The sequence below is a fragment of the Fukomys damarensis genome, unplaced genomic scaffold (genome assembly GCF_012274545.1).
Source record: "Fukomys damarensis isolate Sample0158 unplaced genomic scaffold, DMR_v1.0_HiC HiC_scaffold_16, whole genome shotgun sequence".
Lineage (NCBI taxonomy): Eukaryota > Metazoa > Chordata > Mammalia > Rodentia > Bathyergidae > Fukomys > Fukomys damarensis.
The window spans coordinates 36,948,246-36,968,847 of record NW_022900928.1 but is presented as its reverse complement, the minus strand read 5'-3'; the positions used below and the strand labels follow the sequence as shown (position 1 = coordinate 36,968,847).

The following is a 20,602-nucleotide window of genomic DNA, read 5'->3' as shown; positions in this document are numbered from 1 at the left end:
GTGATGTTTATGAGTGGCCTATTAAGCTAGGTGTGGGTTCTATGATCTTCCCTAAAAAGATTAGGCCTAATTGTAAAGTTGGCAATTAATAATTCTACTCAGCTGACATCTAAAGTTAAACAGTTCATTAAAGTTTTGAATTCCCTGCTCCTAGTGACGATGACATAGTCCTTTCCTATTCAAAATAAAAAGAATAAATCTTTATAATTATCTGTTTAGAACCAAAGTGGCATCCCTTTAAATACTAATAAATTTTTCCCTAAGTATGGAAAAAATGATTATTTATGATTTTATAGCCTTGTGCCAGAAGGATGACCATATTTTCTCATTAATGTAGCTTCATTTCTTAGTTGTTGGATGAGCACTATACTGGGAGAGGCTGGGTGTTGTGTTTTTGCTACACAGAAATTTAGCTTTCTGGGGCCAGAGATTTAGCTCAGTGGCACTGCATTTGCCTCACAAGAGCAAGGTCCTTAGTTTGATCCCCAGTAGTGGAAAAAAAAGTTTAGGCTTCTATTTGTGCTTCAAAGCACAGTGATCACTGTATTAATCAATTTAAACCTATTTTATTTGCACTATTATGTAGTTGTAGAAAAAAGGATAAAAATTGACATAGTCATGAAGTAGAATGTGTCAGAATCACAGAAATACAAAATCTCTGCATTCATTTCCAGAAAGCTTGAAAATGTCATTATCTGTTAGAATGTCTGGGTTTCTGGAGTCATTTTAATTATGGGCTTTTCCCTTTGGTGGGTAAGAAGGCTCTGTAATAAAATGTCGAAATTATTAACTGTAGGGTATACATTCACATTAGTTATATGGTTAGGAAGGACCTAGTAGGTCATTTAGGTCTCCTTTAATTTCATAGATGAGGAAGCTGAAGCATGGAAAAGTTAATCTACTTAACGTTCATGACAGCAAGTAACAGAATCAGGCCAGGGACATGGATCTGACTGCCTTTTTGCTTTCTTCATCTGACCATTTTCTTTTTCTAGATAGAGACTCATTTTCTCATTCATTTACCCAGATATTTTCTGAGTGTCTGTTATGTGGCAAATGCTGTTTTACGAACTAGAGACACAACAATAAATAAAATATGGTTGCTGCTCTCCCACAAGTTACTGCTCCATCTATCAAAGAAAAGCATTCTTCCCCATCTGAAAATAAAATTTCAGATTAGATTGAATCTATACAGTTGTGCTGAATCCCTTCAGTTAACTTTTAACCTTAGGTTTTTCACTATTTAAAATTACTTGTAACTGACACGAAGATTAATCTGATCTTTCATCAAGGATTCAATGAAATCTTGACAATATTTAGCCCATTATTTTTTATCATTTCTCTTAACATTTTTGGATTGCTGCCTCTTTGTGTTTGATTAGCAGGTTAATTAAGTTTTCCCAATATTTGGTCATTTATTTAAAACAATCTGAAAACAATTTAAGTTAAAGAGTTTTAGAAGTACTAATTCTTCACATTATACTTTTACGATTAATATAGTCCTGAGATATACCATGTAGAGAAGATATAGCAGAAAAGCAAAGGAGAAGGAGAAAGTCTTGAAACAGAATGACCTGCATTTCAGTTCTAGGTCCTTTATTGCTGCATGTGTGACATTGGCCTACTTCAAGTATTAAAGAATGGTAATATCTTGAAATGCTAAGACAAGCTTGGGCATATACAATACATAGTCTAGGCTGGGAAGAATGTGCATTCAACCTTATAATTAATAACTATGAATCCTAAGCTTTGGAGTTTATAAATTTGTATTTTTATAATTTTGTTATTTTTCATATTATTCATAGAGTGCTTTTAGTAAGAAAGTTTGTGACCTACCAAGCAGAACACACACACACACAAAAAGATGTAAGAGCCATCTAACCTGTTCTTTGCCTTTAGGTTAGATTGATAATAAAGTAGCACACATATGTGAAAGCTGCTGCTTTGAAAAATTTCAGTGCATGTTCTACAGAGTAGTACGATGACTCAGTCCCTTCAATTATAACGTGAATTTAGATAACTCTTTTACTTGACAGGCTTCATGTCCTTTATCCATATGAGATAATAGCTTCACTAAGACGAGTACTTCACACGCCTTATTCTTCACTGTAACAACACCACTAGAGGAGGGGCTAAGACATAATATGTACTAAATAGAACTTCTTGGGTGAATAAATTAGGCAATTGTGAGACTTAAATTACATGTATGAATGTGTCTAATAAGTGACTAATCCAAAAGCATTTATCAATGTCTGGTATAATAGTATTTTAAAAGATATGCTCCTATATAGATTTATGAATCAAATATAAAGACAATTTCCTAATAGAAAAAGTGCAGAGCACGCTCAAGCAAGTGAGTTTAAATTGGAGAGAGTTGTATGACACCTGAGCTAATTTCTGTTTGATATACATTTTAAGACTTCAGTTTTGGAATAAAATGAATAAAAGACTCATCTATTAAGATTAATGGTATTTAATATTTGGAAGGCAAGGATAGCTTAATTAGAAATCTATTACTATAAAATATAGTATATAAGGATTAAAAAATAAAAATATATCAATCTAAAACATGTTAAAAGCATTTAATAAAATTCAACACATGATTCTGACAAAAATTTTTAGAAACCTAAAAGGCTACATATTTAGTATTGTAAAGAACAACTATCCCAGTTTGACAATTTCTATCATATTCAATGCAGAAAAACTAAAAGAATCCCCATCAAACTTGGGGAAAATGGGTAAGTTGTCACATATGATACATATGAAGTTTTTACATGATTTGAAATTTGACTACTGAAATATAATATAAAATGAGACATATCTCTGAGAAAAGATTTAAATATAGACCATTTATAGTACAAGTATAAAAGAAACCTTCCCTAGTTAATTTAAGGAGAAAAATAATTTTAAATATTTCACATATTAGCAAAAACAACAACAAAAAAAATCCCAGCAGATCTATGCAGGATATAGGTGAGGAAAGGTCCAAAATTTATTCAATTACATCAAATGTTATTCAAATAAATTGCAAGATAACTGATGTGCCTACAGGTAAAACGTAAACTTGGAAAAAAACTCATTAAAAATGTGAGCTTTTAATATAATTCATTGGTGGTTAAATAATAAATTATTTGAGCTTACATAAGGATTATAATATTTGCTTGAAATAGGAAGTAAATTAGATAAGTGATGTTATTTATCAACAGAAAAAATGAATGAGCTATATGCCCTGTTATTTATTAATAAGCAGTATGCAGCTGAGACAATTAAAAGGAATTTAATAATTTGTAGGTAAATGAACTTAGGGTCATTCCATAAAAGTGCAGATTGACAAGAGCAGGCTATAGGGACTGCCAGAACTCAAAACCAACTCCACCATCCACAACTTGTATAACTTTGGAAAAGTAACTCAATCTCTCTGAACTTTAGTTTCCTCTTGAGTAAAACAGGACTGATAATAGTTACAATGTCATAAGGTGTTATGTGGCTCATATAAAGTAATCATATACAGAATTTAAATAGTCTTCAGTCAATATGAATTATTAATTTTATCATCAAATATAAAGATACAGGCATATTAAGATAATATAAAAATAAAATCATAAAATGTTTATATTTATCTCTTGATAAACATAGATGCAAATCCTCAGCAAAACCCTAGCAAATGAAGTTTATTTGTAGAGTACATTAAAAATCTAATTAACTATGAATTCATTCCAGGGACTGCAAAAATGATTCAACGATCGTATCAATGTGACTACCTCAACCGAACGAAGGACAATATCCCTAATGTCATTTCAATAGATTCAGAAAAGTCATTTGAGAAAATTCATATTGCTTTATGATAAAAAGAAACTCTTCAAACAATTAAGTATAAAAGGAATATGCCTCGATGCAACAGCACTCATGGGTGAAAATCCCACAGCTAACATTGTACTTATCAGCCAAAAATTGAGGGCTTTTCCTTAGAGCCCAGAAAAAGACAAAAATAACCATTCTCACCACTTTTTATTAGTGTAGTATGGGAGGCTCAAGCCTGAATAATTAGAAAAGAGAAATAAATAAGTGAATGTCTAAGATGGAAAGAAGTTAAAATGTTTCTTTTTACAGACAATACCATCTCATGTATAGAAAACCTAAAGAGTCCAGTAAAACAGTCTTAGAACTAATAAGCACATTCAACAGAATTAGTAGTGTTTCTATACATTATCACTGAACAGTTGAAAAATAAATGTAAAATAAAACAAGCTCACTTATATTACCAACATGATAAAACATTCTGGGATACATTTAACCAGAATGAAACATCTCTATGCTGAAGATGAGAAAACATGGAGGAAAGAATTTGAAGAAAGCACAAATAAACAGAAAGATACTCTATGTTAATGTATTAGAAGAAATAATGTCATATAAAATATGCTTAATACCAAAAGCTGTCTACAGATTCATTATAACGTCTATGAAAATTCCAATGCCATCCTTCACAGTAATAGGAAAAATAATGCTAAGATTTGTGTACAAATCTTAGAGTCAAAATTTAGAGTCAAGGCTCTAAATAGCCAAAGTCTTGAGTAAAAATAATAAAGCTAGGAGCATCAGACTATAGATTCTAAATATACGACACAGACATAGTAAACAGACTGGCATGGAACTGCATAAGATAGACACATGGATCCCACATAAAAAATTAACTCAAGATGCTTAAAGACTTAAATGAAGACCAGAAACTATAAAACTACCCGCAAAAAACACAAGTGACAATGTCTCTGTGACATTGGTGTGCACAGTTATGTTTTGGATGTGACTGCCAAAGAATAGGTAGCCAAATAAAATCTGGCAAATGAAATTGCATTCAACTTCAGTACATCAAAAGAAACAATCAACAGAATATAAGACAATATTATTTGCAAATGATGCATTTATAAAGGAATTAATATCCAAACCATAATAAGCTCAACTCAAAATCAGAAACAAAATACTCAATTAAAAATAGGCAAAACTTGTATAGCCATTACTCAAAAGAAAACATCCTATGAAAGATTGTTCTAGGGCCAGAGATTTAGTCCAGTGATACTGCATCTGCCTTGCAAGTGCAAGGTCCTGAGTTCAATATCCAGTACAAAAAAAAAAAAAAAGTGCTAAACACTAATCATCATGGAAATTCACATCAAAGTCACAATGAGGTATCATCTCACTCCTGTAAGGATAGCCATTATCAAAAAAACAAAAGATACCAAGTGCTGGTAATGATATAGAGAAAAGGGGACCATTACCTAGCACTAAAGGGAATGTAAATTAGTAAAGCTATTATGGAAAACAGCATGGAGCTTCCATAAAGAGAAAAAAAAAAGAAATAGGACTAATATATGCAGTAATTCTATTATTGAGTATATAACTGAAGTAGAGGAAATTCAGATATCTCAATGATTCTGCACTCTATGTTTTTCTAGCAATATTTACAGCAGCCAAGGTATGAAAACAATTTAAATGTCCACAGGGCCAGGATTTAGCTCAGTGGTTCTGCTGCCTGCCTTGCAAGCACAGGGACCAAGTTCAATCCTCAGTACCAAAAATAAAAATAAATAAATATCCACAAACAGATGAATAGATAATACGGTGAAATACTATTCCACCATACAGAGGAAGGAAAGTCTGTAATTTGCAGAAACACGGATGAACACAGAGTAGGGGATATTATGTTTAGTGAAACAAGCCATGTACAGAAATACAAACACTACATGATTCAGTCATGTGAAATATAAAAAATTGATCTCACAGTAAAAGGAAGAACAATGGTTGTTGTCAGAGATTGGCATGGTTGTGGGGAATGGGCTGGGAAGATACTGGTCAAATGATGCAAACTTATAGGATGGAGAAATAACTACAAAATATTTACTGTACAAGTTAGTGACTTTAGTTAATAACAATATATCATATTCTTGCAATAAGACTAGATGTTTAATATTCTTATCTTAGATTTATGTGGGGTGATCAGTTGGAGACTGGATAAAGATGTAGTTTTACTATAAAATGGAGTGTTAGTCAGCCACAAAGAATGAGAAACTAGAGTCATTCATAGGAAAATGGATGCATATTGAGGCCTTACTCTTAAATGAAATAAGACACATATGTGTAAATACAAAATAGCTTCTCCGGTGTGCAAAACTAAAAGTGTAAATAAGATCCAAACTGTATAACTGACAATGTGAAATAGGAAGACAAGGGCTAAAGGAGTAGGGGAAGTGGGAAGGGTAGGGGAAAGGAAACAAGGAAAAATAAAAATTATGAGAAAAGGAAAAAATGGAAACAAAGTCTTTGTAAATAGTGGAGGATGGAGGAGGTGAAGGGAGGACAGGAGTATAGGGAAAATATGAGAACCAAGATCTGTAATGTAAAGGTACAAGATCTCAATGATGAACATAATTGTCCTGTATACTTTAAAAGTACCAATAAATTTAATGAAAAAGAAAGGATTATGTGGGGTGATGACTATGTTAATTATCCAGATTTATATGATGAAGACATCATGTTTATATGATAAATACATAAAATATGATGTGACATTCTAAAAAGTGAATAAATTTGTAAAATCTATCCTTACTTAAATTATCTTGATTTTTAATCATAAATATAGTAGAAATAGTCACAAAAGTAGATTTGATATGTATAAAGTTTTAAAAACTAAAATTAAAGCCAAAATATCACCAAGATATTGTTTAAACTAAAAATAGATCTTACAAATCAATATAAAAATTGCCAACACTCTAAAGTCACAATAATAAATAAAATGAATGCATAAAATATCTTCTTAGTCACTTTCTAGATACCAAGATAAAATACCAGGCACCTACACATTAAAGGTGGAGACATTTATTTTGGAGACAATATTTATAATATTTCACAATATTTATAAGATTTGATCTACAGTTGAACTGAGGCAGCAAGAGCATAATGGAAGGATTTGGTGTACAAGATCTCCTCCTGTCATTACAGCCAGGAACCTGAGAGAGGTAGAGGAGCTGAGGCAACACAGCCTTGTAGGTTACAACCTCCAGTAACCCACCTTTTTCTCCCAAGCTCCATCTCCACACCGCATACCCGCTATGAACTCATCAGTGAACTAATCCACACTGCTCGTGAATTTCAAGCCCCATAATTCAATCACCTTGCAAATACAGGAGACTTTGGTGGGACATTTCTGATCAAAATCATAACATATCCTAAATCAACATTTGAGACTATGTAATAAAGAATCAATGGATATTGATTTCAAACTATCAAACTGGCAAAGAGTTTAAAAAGAATAAAGCAACAGGCCAAGTGAGAAGCTTTGAGGCAAAGTATCGATTCAGGATACTGCTGGGAAGGGTTTACAACAGTAGGCTGTTTGGGAAAGAAATTTGGCAACACTTAATTGAAGTCTCAAAAATGTTTCTACAATTTTGGTCATAAATTCTTATTCTTGGACTAATGATCAGGAAAAGAAATGTACATTTTCACATAATTATTTTATCACACCACTGTTTATAATAGTTGGCACATCCAGGACAAGGAATATTATTTAATCAAGAGAAAGAGTGTCTTTAAAGCAAATAGATGGTAGTGTGATTTCTTACATTAATGAGTAAAATATTATGAAAATTATTATGAGGAGTTATACTAGTATCTACATTTATATTTATATCTATACATGTATCCATATATCTACTTATGGAGAGAAGAAAATACTAATTTTCTATCATTTAGAAAAGACTACAGGTGAATTTTATTTTTGTGTTGTACATTTTAAGGGTTTTAACAGTAATTATTAAAATCATTTGTACAGTCAGAAAAAATAAGAAAAATATTATTAAAGTATATTTATCTCTGTTTTGGAAGGTAATATTTCACATATTACATGTAAATGCGTGTAACAACTTGAATTGTGAGATTTGTTGTATTTAGCCAATTTTACATGAATTTAATTACATATTTAACCTTTAGAAAATTAATATCCAGCTTTCTCCTTAGTTTGGAAATCTTGGGAGAAGAGAACGAAACTGAGGTTATGAAACTGCTCTCAAGAACAGCTGGTAACATCCTTCAGGGTTGTACTCTGTTTAATGTTCAATACCCTTTCACAGGGAACTAAGAAAAATATGAGTCTTGGCGTATGTTATTTTCTGCATGAAAGCTTATGAAAATCCCTGGTGTATTTCAATTGCATGAGTGATAGGCAATAACATTTTATTGTCTCCTCTATACAGTTTGGCATTTGATTATATTCAGTTTAGTACTTCATAATATATTGTTTTTGTAATTTCTCCCGCTTATGAACTCTCAAAGCATTGTATATTTTCATTCAATTTTAGCACCTTCTAATCCATATGATTTTATTCCAGGTTTTGCCTTGCAGTATATATCTACTTAACCAAACTGTATATTCTATGAAGTCAGAAACTATGCCTTATTCATTTCTATATCTGCTGCACATAGCCTAGAATTCCTGGTACCTAGAAGTAATATTTTGTTATGTAAGTGAATGAGTTAATAATAAATTAACTATTTTATATCTTATATATCAATCGTTTCAGGTTATATATCTTGCCAAAAAGATTGGAAGCCTTAGGAGGACAAACCCTAGGGTTTTTCATATATTTTTAGGCTAAATACCTGTTAGTAAACTCTAAATTATTGCTCACTTAGCTGAATTGTTTAGCCTATTGTTTTGCAGAACAAATCTGCATAGGATGATCAGCATGTGGTCAGGCATGATGGCACAGGCCTGTAATTCTAGCACTTGGGAGGCTGAGGCAGAAGGACTGCCATGAGTTCAAGGACAGCCTGGGCTGTATAGTGAGTATAAGGCCAGACTGAACTACATCGCAAGACCTTGTCTCACAAAATCAGAATCAAAATCAAATTTAAAAAGAATTATCTGAATGTGGCTTAGTAGCACAACTCTTGTTTAACATTAATCTATGAACAAGGATTATGTTGTCACTGTTAATTTTCAATTTTTTAATAGTGACTCACAATAAATGGTTGTTACCCCTTTTACTTACCACTTGCAAATATTTGATGAGCACATATAACATGCTAGGCATCCTTCTAACAAAACAGGCAAAAATCTCTGCCTTCATAAAGCTTGCGTTCTAGGAATGAGGATGTGGTTCAATGTTAAAGTTCTCCTTTACCAAATGCAAGGCCCTGATTCAATCCCTAGTCTTGGGGGTGCGGTTTGAGGAAAGAAGACAAAATAAGTGAAATATCTTAGGTTCCTGTAAGTGTAAGGCTGAAAAATAAAGAGTATAGCTGGAAGAACAGATTTGTTGAAAAAGTGTTGCTTTAGTAAATATTTGAAGGAGGGTGAAGGAATAACCATGTGGGCTCTGGGTAAGAGAATTGTAGGCAGCAGTTAGAGTAGAGCATGAGACATGCAGAGAAGTAAGCATGGCATCTTTTTTCTTTTTTCATTAAATTTATTGGTACATTTAAAGCAAACAATGCAATTACATTTATCACTGGGATCTTGTACCTTTACATGATACATCTTGGTTCTTGTTTTTCCCCACACCCCTGCCCTCCCTTCATGCCCTTCACCCTTCCCTATTTACAAAGACATTGTTTCCATTTTTTCATTTTTTTTCACATTTTTTTCATGGCATCTTTAAAGTAAAGGAACTAAAGAAAAGACTGGTTAGAGATCTGTGCTAAGGATAAAGTCAGTCCCTGACTTCATAAAGTTGTGATAAGGTTTAATAGATCTTCTGATCTTCTGATCCTGGCTCAGATGAACTGAGCAGGGAAGGAAAGGAGGGCCAGGGGAAGTAAAAAGAACTGAGATGCATCAAGTATGTGCACCAACTCACCACGATGATGTAGTGGTTCTGTACAGCAAACAGTACTAATAAACATAAGAAAGAAACTTTCTGTAATGCGCTTAGCATAATACCTGACACATGTCTAATAATTGATAACATTATCATCATTATGAGAATTGTGTGAGATAGGCTCTTAGACAATTGCTAGAAAAAGAACTACAAGTTGATTATTTCTTTTTAGGTTTGGCATTTCTACACCCTTTCTCTGGGCGAAACCGATCTGATTCTAGTGCATTATTTTCTTGCATACATACTTGCCACCGATTCTTCTAGTTGGAGGATATATATTTATTCCTGTTCCTAAATAAACCTGCCCTGAATGTGGGCCATGAAGTTTCAGTAAATGAGCTGAGGAGTTTGAGTGGCCTTATGTAAATGCCTGGAGATTTGACATCTGATTGTTTACCGGGCTTTTCATGAAAAACTAGTGTTGTGGGGCCGGAGATTTAGCTCAGCAGTTCGATGGCCTGCCTCGCGAGCTCAAGGACCAGAGTTCAATCCCCGGTACCAACAAAACAAAACAAAACAAAACAAAAACAAAAAACAACAACAGAAAACTAGTGTTGGGATGAAAACCTTCCTGGTTAGAACTGAGTGTTCCGTTCTCCCTCCGCAAGGGTTATGTTCAATCTCATAGGCATTAGGGCTCACAGACAGCCTCAGTGTAAGCCAAGTTCCCTAATGGATGTGCTGGAAAGAGCTCAGTGATGCTGAGTCAAGAATGTAATTTGAGTAGTGCCGACAGGAAGCAAATTGCCCATTTTGGTCCACAATCCTGAATCCGAAGCAGCCCTTCCCCATCAGGGAAGACTTGCTTCTCTGATGCAGTCGAATTCCAAAATGGCCCTGGATGTGGAATCTTAATTTAGATTTGCTGTTAATCCCTTAATTGTATTTTCAGATAGTGGCTATGCCCTTTTAAATAGTCAGTAAAAATGTGTGATAGTGTTGTGTGCATGATCCTTAGTGAATTTTTCTTTTTTTCAAATTAAAAACACAAATATCTTGCATTTGAGCAAAGAAAGGGAATAGAAGCATTCTTAGGCACTCCTAGAAGAGTTTAGTTTGCCTGCCAAAGATTGCTGAGAGGACTAGTTTAGAGTATAGACTTTGAAAACTTTGTTTCCTAAGCAAGCAGCAGAAAATAGAGTAGAAAATCAATTTCTGAAATCTAAATTAAGTACCATGGTTAAATCTGTTTCCATACCACAACTAAACTAAATAAAATGGAAAAATAGAATTGATTGGGTTTTCTTAAATTCTATATTGATGTGTTTTCAGTGCCAGACAGAAACATACACCCAAAATATATAGTTAATACTTGCATTGTTACTAAATGTTAAATGATAGTAGAAGTGAACAAGAGTGAAATTCATTAGGAAAATGTCTATTGGTGAAAGATAAAAAGTTTGGTAGATAGGGAATGAAAAAGGAAATAGAAGTGTTATTATCCTAGTTTCTGCTTCTTTTCTTATGTTTAATTTTTATGAAATAATATTGTTTTAAAACCCTTCGCTCTTTAAGGTAACAAAGTAATTCAGTTTTTCATGTCAATTGACTTTTTGAATTTTTGTTCTAAGAGCATTATTAAAGTGTAATTTATATACAATAAATTTCACACATTTATAGTATGTAATTTGATAGATTTTGACATATGTCTGTACATGTAAAATCATCATCACAATCAAGATAATGAACATATACACCTTACCCTAAAGTTTCCTTGCGCTTTTGGTTTTTTGGTACTGGGGACTGAACTCAGATCCTTGCACTTGCAAAGCAGGCAGTAGAGCCGCTGAGCCAAATCCCCCACCTTGTGCTTTTTTGTAAACCCTTCTTTCTCTCACCCAGTCCATTAGTAGTGGTTAACCACTGCTTTCTGTGAATATAGATTTGCCTATATTTTATTGAGTTTTCTATCAGTGAAATCAAATAATAAATATATGCTCTATTTTTTGGTCTGGCTTCACTCAGCCTGAGGATTCACTTGTGCTTTTGTTCATTCCTTTTTATTACTTAGTAGTGTTTCATCCTACAAATATAACACAGTTTATTTCTACCTCTGTTTCCACATATTTGAGGTTTTCCAGTTTTAGGTTACTTTATATAAAGCTGTTAAGGAGATTTGTATAGAATCTTCAAAAAATATCCTTTCATTTCCTATGCCTAGGAGTGGACTTGCTGGGTCATGTTGTAAGTATATATTTAACTTTAGGAAACTACCAAACATTCCCAAAGTGATTACCCTACTTTCCAGTGCTAATAGTTGTTCCATTCTCCATTAACCTGTTTTCCTCTCTTAAAGCTGCACATTTTTCTGAATTTAGTTGGTAGTAAGAACATGTTTATTTCTTCTAAATTGACACGCATTCCCTAAACAATGATGGATCCCAGATTTGTTTATTTTCCTCTTTTTTTTGTGCCTTTCCATCTTCCTCTAGAGCCTTAGTTCTTCTGTTCTTACTGCTTATTAGTTTATCATCTGGTTGAGGGGTACTTTTGTGAGATTCTGCACATGGGGCACCGTATAGAGGTTCCTGAACTCAGTTTCCTTGAATTCTCTTTCTCTTTGGGCAACTTTAAATAGAATTGCCTCTGTGTGAGGAGTCAGTCATGAATAAAATCTTTCCTTCTTCTAAATTCCACTAAGAAGGGAATTTCAGTAAATATCAAGAAATGTGACAAAGGAAATAAGCACAGAGAATTAGAACTAGTTTCTGATCCCCTGGCACAGCTAGCGTGGTCATGTAGACTGCCCCCAAAGGAAAAGGACAAACCATTTGATAGGCGTCTTACCCTCACTTGGAGTTGGTAGCAGGAATTCTGAATCAGCCTTTGGCTTGCATTCAGATGGTACCATTGTCTGTTGAATGACCTCTAGCAAATTACTTGCTTTGAGTCTCTTATGTGTAGATTGATAACAAAAATAACCACATCGCAGAATCCTTTGAAGAATTAAATAAAAAATAATTAAATATTAATTCACTAAAATTTCAACAACGTGAGACTTGGTAAGTATCTCGCACATATAGATTTTGGTATTTATAACACAAACCTCAAATATCTGTAAGTGCTTTGATTTCCACCAATATGTGAGCCCTACCTGGTCTCTTGTAATACGTTGATTCTCTCATCTTTCCTCTGTTTCTCATGTTTTTAGCCTTACTACCTTTTCCACTCCTAGTCAAATCCTATGGAAATTCATTATAATCATCACTTCATTTGCATAGGTGTTTCAAATGTTTAGCTCTTCTTTTATTCTGTACTTTTTTCTGGTACCAGGGATCAAACTCTGGACATTGTTCTTGTGAGAAGGGTGGCAGCACCACTGAGCTAAATCTTTGCTCTTATAAAGTTCATACTTCAGTAAGGAAAATGCTTATTAAAAAGATAATTGTAAAATATGGAGATATTCAAGAACTTGGCCTTTTTTCTTCTACCTTAACCAGTGGTCAAGACTTGAAATAATGTTTATATGTCAATTTTTTTCAAACTCTAGACTTATATATCCAGCAGTTTACTCACAATCTCTACTAAGATGTCTAAAAGACATTTATAAGATAATATGTTTAGGATTTCATTTTTTCCCCTGTAGTATTTGCACTCTCCACAATCTTTATTTCTGGGTTCTTGAGACTACAAGGTTTGGGAGCCGTCCTGCTACCTTGTGCTTCTCACAGCTCACATTCAGTGTAGCAGGATAATTTATTTCCTATGTCTTCACAATATCTCCAAAACTCAACCACTGCTTTTTATTTCCACTTTGATTAGACAGATCCAAATAGCACTTCTTTTGCCTTGATTGTAATAGTTCGTAACTATCCTTCCTGCTCTCAGCCTTGACTTCCAACAGTCAAAATTTTCTAAAGAGCCACAGGAGCTTTCCTATTCAAACGTTCATCATATATCACGTTACTACTCTGAAATCACTTCCCATCTGAGTCACAACAAAAGTCAAAGTGCCCTCCGCAGCTTGCTGAGGCCCTCAGATCCGCTTTCCACACTCCTACTTTCACCTCTCTATCACTCTGACCTTATTTTGTACCAGCTTCTTCCTCATTCTGCATCAGCCACACTGGCCCCCTTACTGCCTTCAAACATGCCGTTTGTAGCCCCTCTGTTAAGGCTTCACAATATTCTTTCCCCAGATAACCTAGTTTATTCTCATTTCCTTAGGATATTCACTCAGAAGTTGCTTTTTCAGTGAGGTTTGTCTTAATCGAGCTATCAAAAAATTTATTATTCCCACTACTTTTACATACCTATTCCTGATTTTTCTCTTTACCCTGCATTGCTACTTAAGAGTATATTCTATTTATTTCATTATCTTTTCTCTAGACTAACATGTAGGTTCCATAAGATAAGGATTATTATATACTCCTTACTTTACGATTCCCTGCGTTACATAACTTGAAGATATCTAAAATTATACACCATGATTCCTTTCATTTTCACAAACATGAGAAATTACCTCAGACACAGGTTAAATTCCCTGGATTAATGTGAACTAGGCATAGCAAATAATTTCAACAGTACTTCCACATTTTATAAACAAAAACACTGATCAACTTCAAGAAAGTTAATAAAAAACTTGGAAGCTATTAACCATAGAGAAGAATCAGCAGATTTTTTAAAAATTGAAATAATTAAATCTCTAAAAATTTATTTAGTAGAAGTTTTATATATTGGCTATATAATAAGAATCTAAAATGATTAAAGAGACGGGGGGGAAATGCCATTGAAATAAGAGGGTGCTGTAAATCAAACTCTTCCTTTGACTTAGTGGTATCTCCAAATTCCACGGACTGAAAGCTACAGCTGCTTTTGAATGATTGTTCTCAGACTGTACAGCACTGATGACATTTTACTTTTGATTTTCTCAGTCACTCCTACCTTTATTTATGAATTGACTCCTTTTGGAGCACTAATTCTCAACTAGGCACTTTGGGAATAGAATGTATAATGGTGAAAGATGTGCATGGTCCCTGCTTTCATGGAATGTCCCACAAAGAGAGAGAGAGAGAGAGAGAGAGAGAGAGAGAGAGAGAGAGAGAGAGAGAGAGAGAGAAGAGAGAGAGAGAGAGAGAGATGCATGTATATTAAATAAATGATTATAAATTTGAGAAATGTGACAATGAATATATTGTGCTAACAAAGTGAACCTGGGATTGGCATGTATTCTAAAATTCAAGATAGAATGTTTCTTTCATTGTTGCTTCTATTTCTACCACCTCCACCCTAACGAGCACGTCATTTATTCCATCACCTCTTTCATTCTCCTACTCAAAACATGTTTGTCACAATTAAACATTTATTGGCATTGTCTAATGACACAATGACTATAGCTTTTATGCTTAATTTTCTACTCTTCCTGAAATAAATCTTATGTTTTCCAACCTTTATCATTTTGCTCATACTGTTTTGCTGGCAAAAAAAAAGTATTTCTTGTTCTGATCAATTTTCTGAGGCCTAACTCAAACGTCCCCTTTTGTAGGAAACCCACCTTCACTACTCCAGCACACAGGCTAATGTTATTAGAGCTGGTAACACTGCTCCTTCTTCCTTTTCTATCCCAAGCCACTGCATGACCATCTCTTGTACTGTTACACAAAGTATTAAAGAGAAGGGACACTGAGCCCCAGACAATCTAAAGCAAGACAGGGACAAACTACTATTCAGAGACTTAATTCTTCCAGGCAAATGGCCTTGACTAAATTACTTAATGTTTTGGGAATTTAGTTTCATGGATCTGTAAAAGGAAAATATTATCAATGCCCACATTTTGTGTGTGTGTGAGGATTAAATGAGATGACACCCTTTCCTTTAGAAAATGCGTGGTACACTTAAGTTGGTACAAGGCAAACACTTTCAAAAATATATTTTATTTAATATAAACTAAAGAAAATGTATGAAATATAAACCATCAATCATTTTTTTCAATTAGACTTTAACTTTTTATTTTAAATTTTAAAAATTTTAAAATTATATTATATATATATGCTTTATTATTGAAGGGACTTAATTCCTATTTATTATGTTGATGGTAACAAGTCAGCTCTTAAATTTATTTACATAAAAATATCAAATGGGATTTCAATAACATAATAATAGTGGTACTATGTACGTCAAAAGAGGGTGATATTAAATATTGATTTAATGCATATCATGTGCTTTAGCAAGCAAGATATTTTCTGCATCGCTAAAAAAAGATATTTTAATTTTATATAAAGATGCCTAATGTAAAGAAGCTGCCATATCGAACACTAGTTTGTCCATTTTCTTCCCTTTGCTTTCTAGTGAGCCAGAAAGCATTTGACACTAAAATGCTATTACACATTTTTCATACTGTGTATATGCTTTGAGCTAAAGAGAAGTTACAATTAATATTGAGAATATTTTCAGTAACACTATCTGTGGATGACATTTGCAACGAAGATCTCAGCAGCTGCTGTTTCTGTTCTATGTAGGTGGCAGGATGGGAATGGAATGGCTTGTATGCTTTCATTAGTGGGTCTCATTTTTAAGGAAATGAAAGAGTTTACTTATTTGATTATGTATTGGTTTTATTTATTAAATTTTGCAAAATATCACCAAGACCTAAAAGAAGAGGAGAAATAATGAAATGAAAATTTTAACAGCCTAGAGGCTGTGTACCAACAAGTGTCAGTGATTTTTTTTTTGAGGCGCTTTGAATCCTTCTTACAGTGACTTTGATTTGTCTCCTACAGTGTAAAGATTTGTATAAAATAAAAATATTAGTAGGTATAGTAATAAATGCTCGATATGCATCTATATAGTACCTTCCTTTCTTTTCCAGGACTAAGAAGCTACTTAACTCTAGTGTTATGCTTACTTCTTTTCATTCATTCAATTAATTACCATTAGATTATTAAGGGCTATGTATTGACTTTCTACCAGGTACTGTATAAGGGACTATGTAGAGCTCTGAAGATGCAAAAATAAGTGAGGTATAACAGTTTTCTTGAATGGTTCACATTCATTTAGGGCAAATATAAAGCCAAAATAATCACAAATAAATGTAAGAAGAATGAAAATTGTGTTATATACAAAATGCAGTAGAAGACAGGCAAGAAAGTGATTAACTCTGTCTGAGGGTTATCAGGAAATATTTCATAGAGAATTCTTGGACCAATTCTCAGAAATTTGTCCATGTAGGATTATAGGTAGCAAAAAACAAAGTAGAGAGGTAAGGTTGCTGACAGCATAAAGAGGAGGTGCTAAAATACATATGCATAGAATGTATCAAGGAAACAAAATAATTTTATGAAGACCCATAATATGGCAAAACTACAACTACATAAAAAGTGGACACTAGACTGAAGAGATTATTGTCTTCCAGAATAATTCTTGGGTCATAAAAGCAATGCATGAACTGATATATTATTACACTTGATCTTAGCCAAAAGGCCAAGAAGTGATTAAACTGGTAGATTATTTAAGTTCAGAAGAATTTAGAAATTAATCATCTAGTCCAAGAGCTAGAGGTAAGGTAACTAATAGAAATGAAATTAAAATTAAGAGTATTGCCTCTCAAACTAGCACCTCATCTGCATGGATGGGAATGATTCTTGTTAACATAGTTAGAATACTAAACTGCCAAGATGAATTATAACTCTCGAGAAAGTTTAGTTCCAAAGTGCCAAGATTAGATGAATAGTGTTTATGTCTTTATCTATGGCATGCTTTGGAAAGGCAAGTAAATTTTAAGAAAATGAATGTATTCTAGTTACTAAATTATTCAATTACCTATCTGTCAGCACTGTGTAACCCTTTCCAGTAAAATCTATTACCTTTGTTTTTTTTCCCCACTCTCCTTTGTGCTCACACGTTGAAGTATTTGTGTATTCAAAAAAGAATCCATTCTTTGTGCTTGTGGGGTTGTTATATATCTACCTTGCTACTTACCTTTATGTTCCACTTAATTGCCATGTCAATTTATGTCCTCAGTCATAGAAACATTTGATTTTAAGCAAGTGTGAAAAATCACAGCATGTGGGTTCAAAACTACTATATAACTAGAAGATGCATTTGAGATATTATTTTTGAGAGATCTGTAAAATGAAGGGAAGCTTTGAGAATATTCTTAAACTACTTAGAAAGCATAAGAAAATCATTTGTGTCCAGAAAGAAATACGTGAAAAACTGAAAGTCTTTAAATTTATGGAAGATATTTATAGCAGTTTGAAAACCGTTGTGCTTTCTACACTAATGGCATGAAAAGGAGAAATACTTCAGAAAGAAATAAGGCTTTCCTAATAATGATTATGATTAAGTACAAATACAAAGAGAGGTTTTAAAAATCTTCTGTACTTCTTTATAATAATAAGCATACATTGTCTGACTGAAATATTTTGACTTTTCTATTTCTTGAAATCAGTGGATATACAAAAGTAAAAGTACCATTTTTATTGCTTTAATTTTGTGTTTCAGAAACTACTCCACATAGTTTGTACATATTATCTCACTTTTCTTTATTATCAACACAATGACATAGTTTTCATTATTACCCCTGTCTTACACAGCTGGCATTGTGTCCCAGGTCACAAAAGTGATGATCAATCTCATAGCTAGGTTTAGGTATTTAATTATTATACATGGTGATTCTTGAATAGTATCTTTTAAATTAGTTGATATCCTAGAATCGCTTGCATGAAACATTTTCACAATATATCTTATACTATTGTTGCCACCAACATATGTTTATTAAAATCAACAACCTCTTGCGGAAATAAGTTAAATCATTCAGTTTGTTTTTGGATTGATTCAGAAGTGTGCCACTTTTACTTGCATTTATTTATGACAATGGCCAGAGGAATGAGCTGTTGAGATGATTGTGGTAATCCAGGGTATGCAGGTAAAGGCTTTTAGAGTAAAATTGTGGGGTTTTATACCCACACTATACAGAACACTTCCTCTTAGCGTCACCAAAGGAGGAGAAATGTAACCAAGACCCGCTGTATAAAACTGAAATTTTAGAGAGATTCTAATTTAATAAAAGGACTTTGTAAAAGTTGTACTTACCAGTCCAAGAAGGTCACAAGGAAACATATCTCTATATATGTGTAAAAATGACTTTAAATCATTTTCAGTGGAGAGAGTTCCAAGATAAAAAGTTAACTTGAAACTGCTCCTGGAAGAGTGAAATCCCTGGGCAGCAGTAAAGCAATCTGCAACATCATTCTGTGGCTTCAGTTGCACAGTTTAGGGTCCTTGAAATTCCCACAGGAAGGGGATCATCCTAAAGAAAAATACAGAGTAAGAATGTATGGTGACACACAGAAAGATCTACCATGAATGGAACCAGCAGTAACAATCCTCAAGAAAATTAGGAAATAAGAGTATAGTATCGGATAAAAACAGCAAAGATTCTGAATTAAAACCCCAATAAAAAGTAATAAAAATCATAATACCAGAACAGAACACCAGAATAAAAGACTAGGAAGATTTTAAAATAATTAAATATATTATCTAAAAGAAATAAGTATGTATACATATAATTAAAATATTCTTTAAATAGGTAAAAACTATATGTTAAAATTTAAGATAAAACCAGAAGTCTGAAAACAACAATTAGATCTGAGGATAGCATCAAAGAGAAAGTAAAGAAAAATAAAAGATAAGATATAAGAAGCAATAGAATGGGTAGAAAGAAAGAAAAATGTAAGAAGTTTTTAGATAAAGCAAATATGAATGAAAGAGGGTAACCAGTAGAAGAATTTATGGATGACACTTAAAAAAAATCAAATTTAAAAACCTTAATAAGTTCCCAGCAGAATATTTTTAAAAGAAAATTTGTAATAAAACTGAAGCTCAACAAAGATAAAAAAGTTACTTAAACAAATCATAGAAAGACATATTTCTTACAATATAACTATTAGGTTGACAGCAGATAACTCATTGTAAAAACTGGTGTCAGAAGACAATGTAGCAAATGAGGGGAAAATCATTGTCAGTCTAAAAATATCTCTATATTTTCATTCAAAGGCTAAGGAGAATATAGACAGTTCAGGAAAATATTAAAAGACTATGTTTAACCATCACAATTGTTGCTGAAAGACTTAAAAATATGTTAATTTGGAAGAAGGGATTTTAATCCAGAAAGAGTTGTAGGAGTAAAACTGAGCAAACGAGCTGATACAAATGTAGAAGTTATTATGAATAAACTTGAATTATAAAAGAAAGTTCATAATGCTTCTGACAATGATAATAATGACTGATGTGGTGATAGATAGAACTATTACATCAAGATGAACTGATATACCATGAAAATAATTGCATGAGATATTGAGGGTAGTAGTCAAGAAATCAGTTGTATGAATTTGTAAAACTTAATTTCAAAAGTTAAATCAAATGAAAAAGATATGTTTTAATCTTTACTGTAAAGCATAGATACTACAATACTGTCACAGGTAAATAAAGTAGGACGATAAAAGAGAGTCCAGTACACAGTAATTTGTGTACACATTTGAGCTGTACTTATGACTTTAAGGTATGACAAATCAAAGGAAATACCATTTTTATGTAACAAACAAATAAATCTGGCCATAACATAAGGGTAAATAAATTTCTACCTTTTGTGTAAAAACAATAAACAATTTGAAGCATCTGTGACAGCAAAAATTTAAATTGCTTAGAAGAAAATATAAGATATACTTATGAATTTAGAATAGGAAACATTTTAAGATACAAAAATGTACAAACTTAAAAGAACAAATGGA

At 32.9% G+C, this 20,602-nt stretch overlaps 1 protein-coding gene and 1 pseudogene across 1 annotated transcript in view; one reads left to right on the top strand and one right to left on the bottom strand.

The window, feature by feature from the left end:
• The window catches only part of Dlg2 (discs large MAGUK scaffold protein 2), a 1,815,033-nt gene that overhangs the window by 1,025,223 nt on the left and 769,208 nt on the right, over positions 1 to 20,602 (top strand). The window lies entirely within an intron of this gene.
• On the bottom strand, positions 17,147 to 17,303 carry LOC117286502 (annotated as a pseudogene).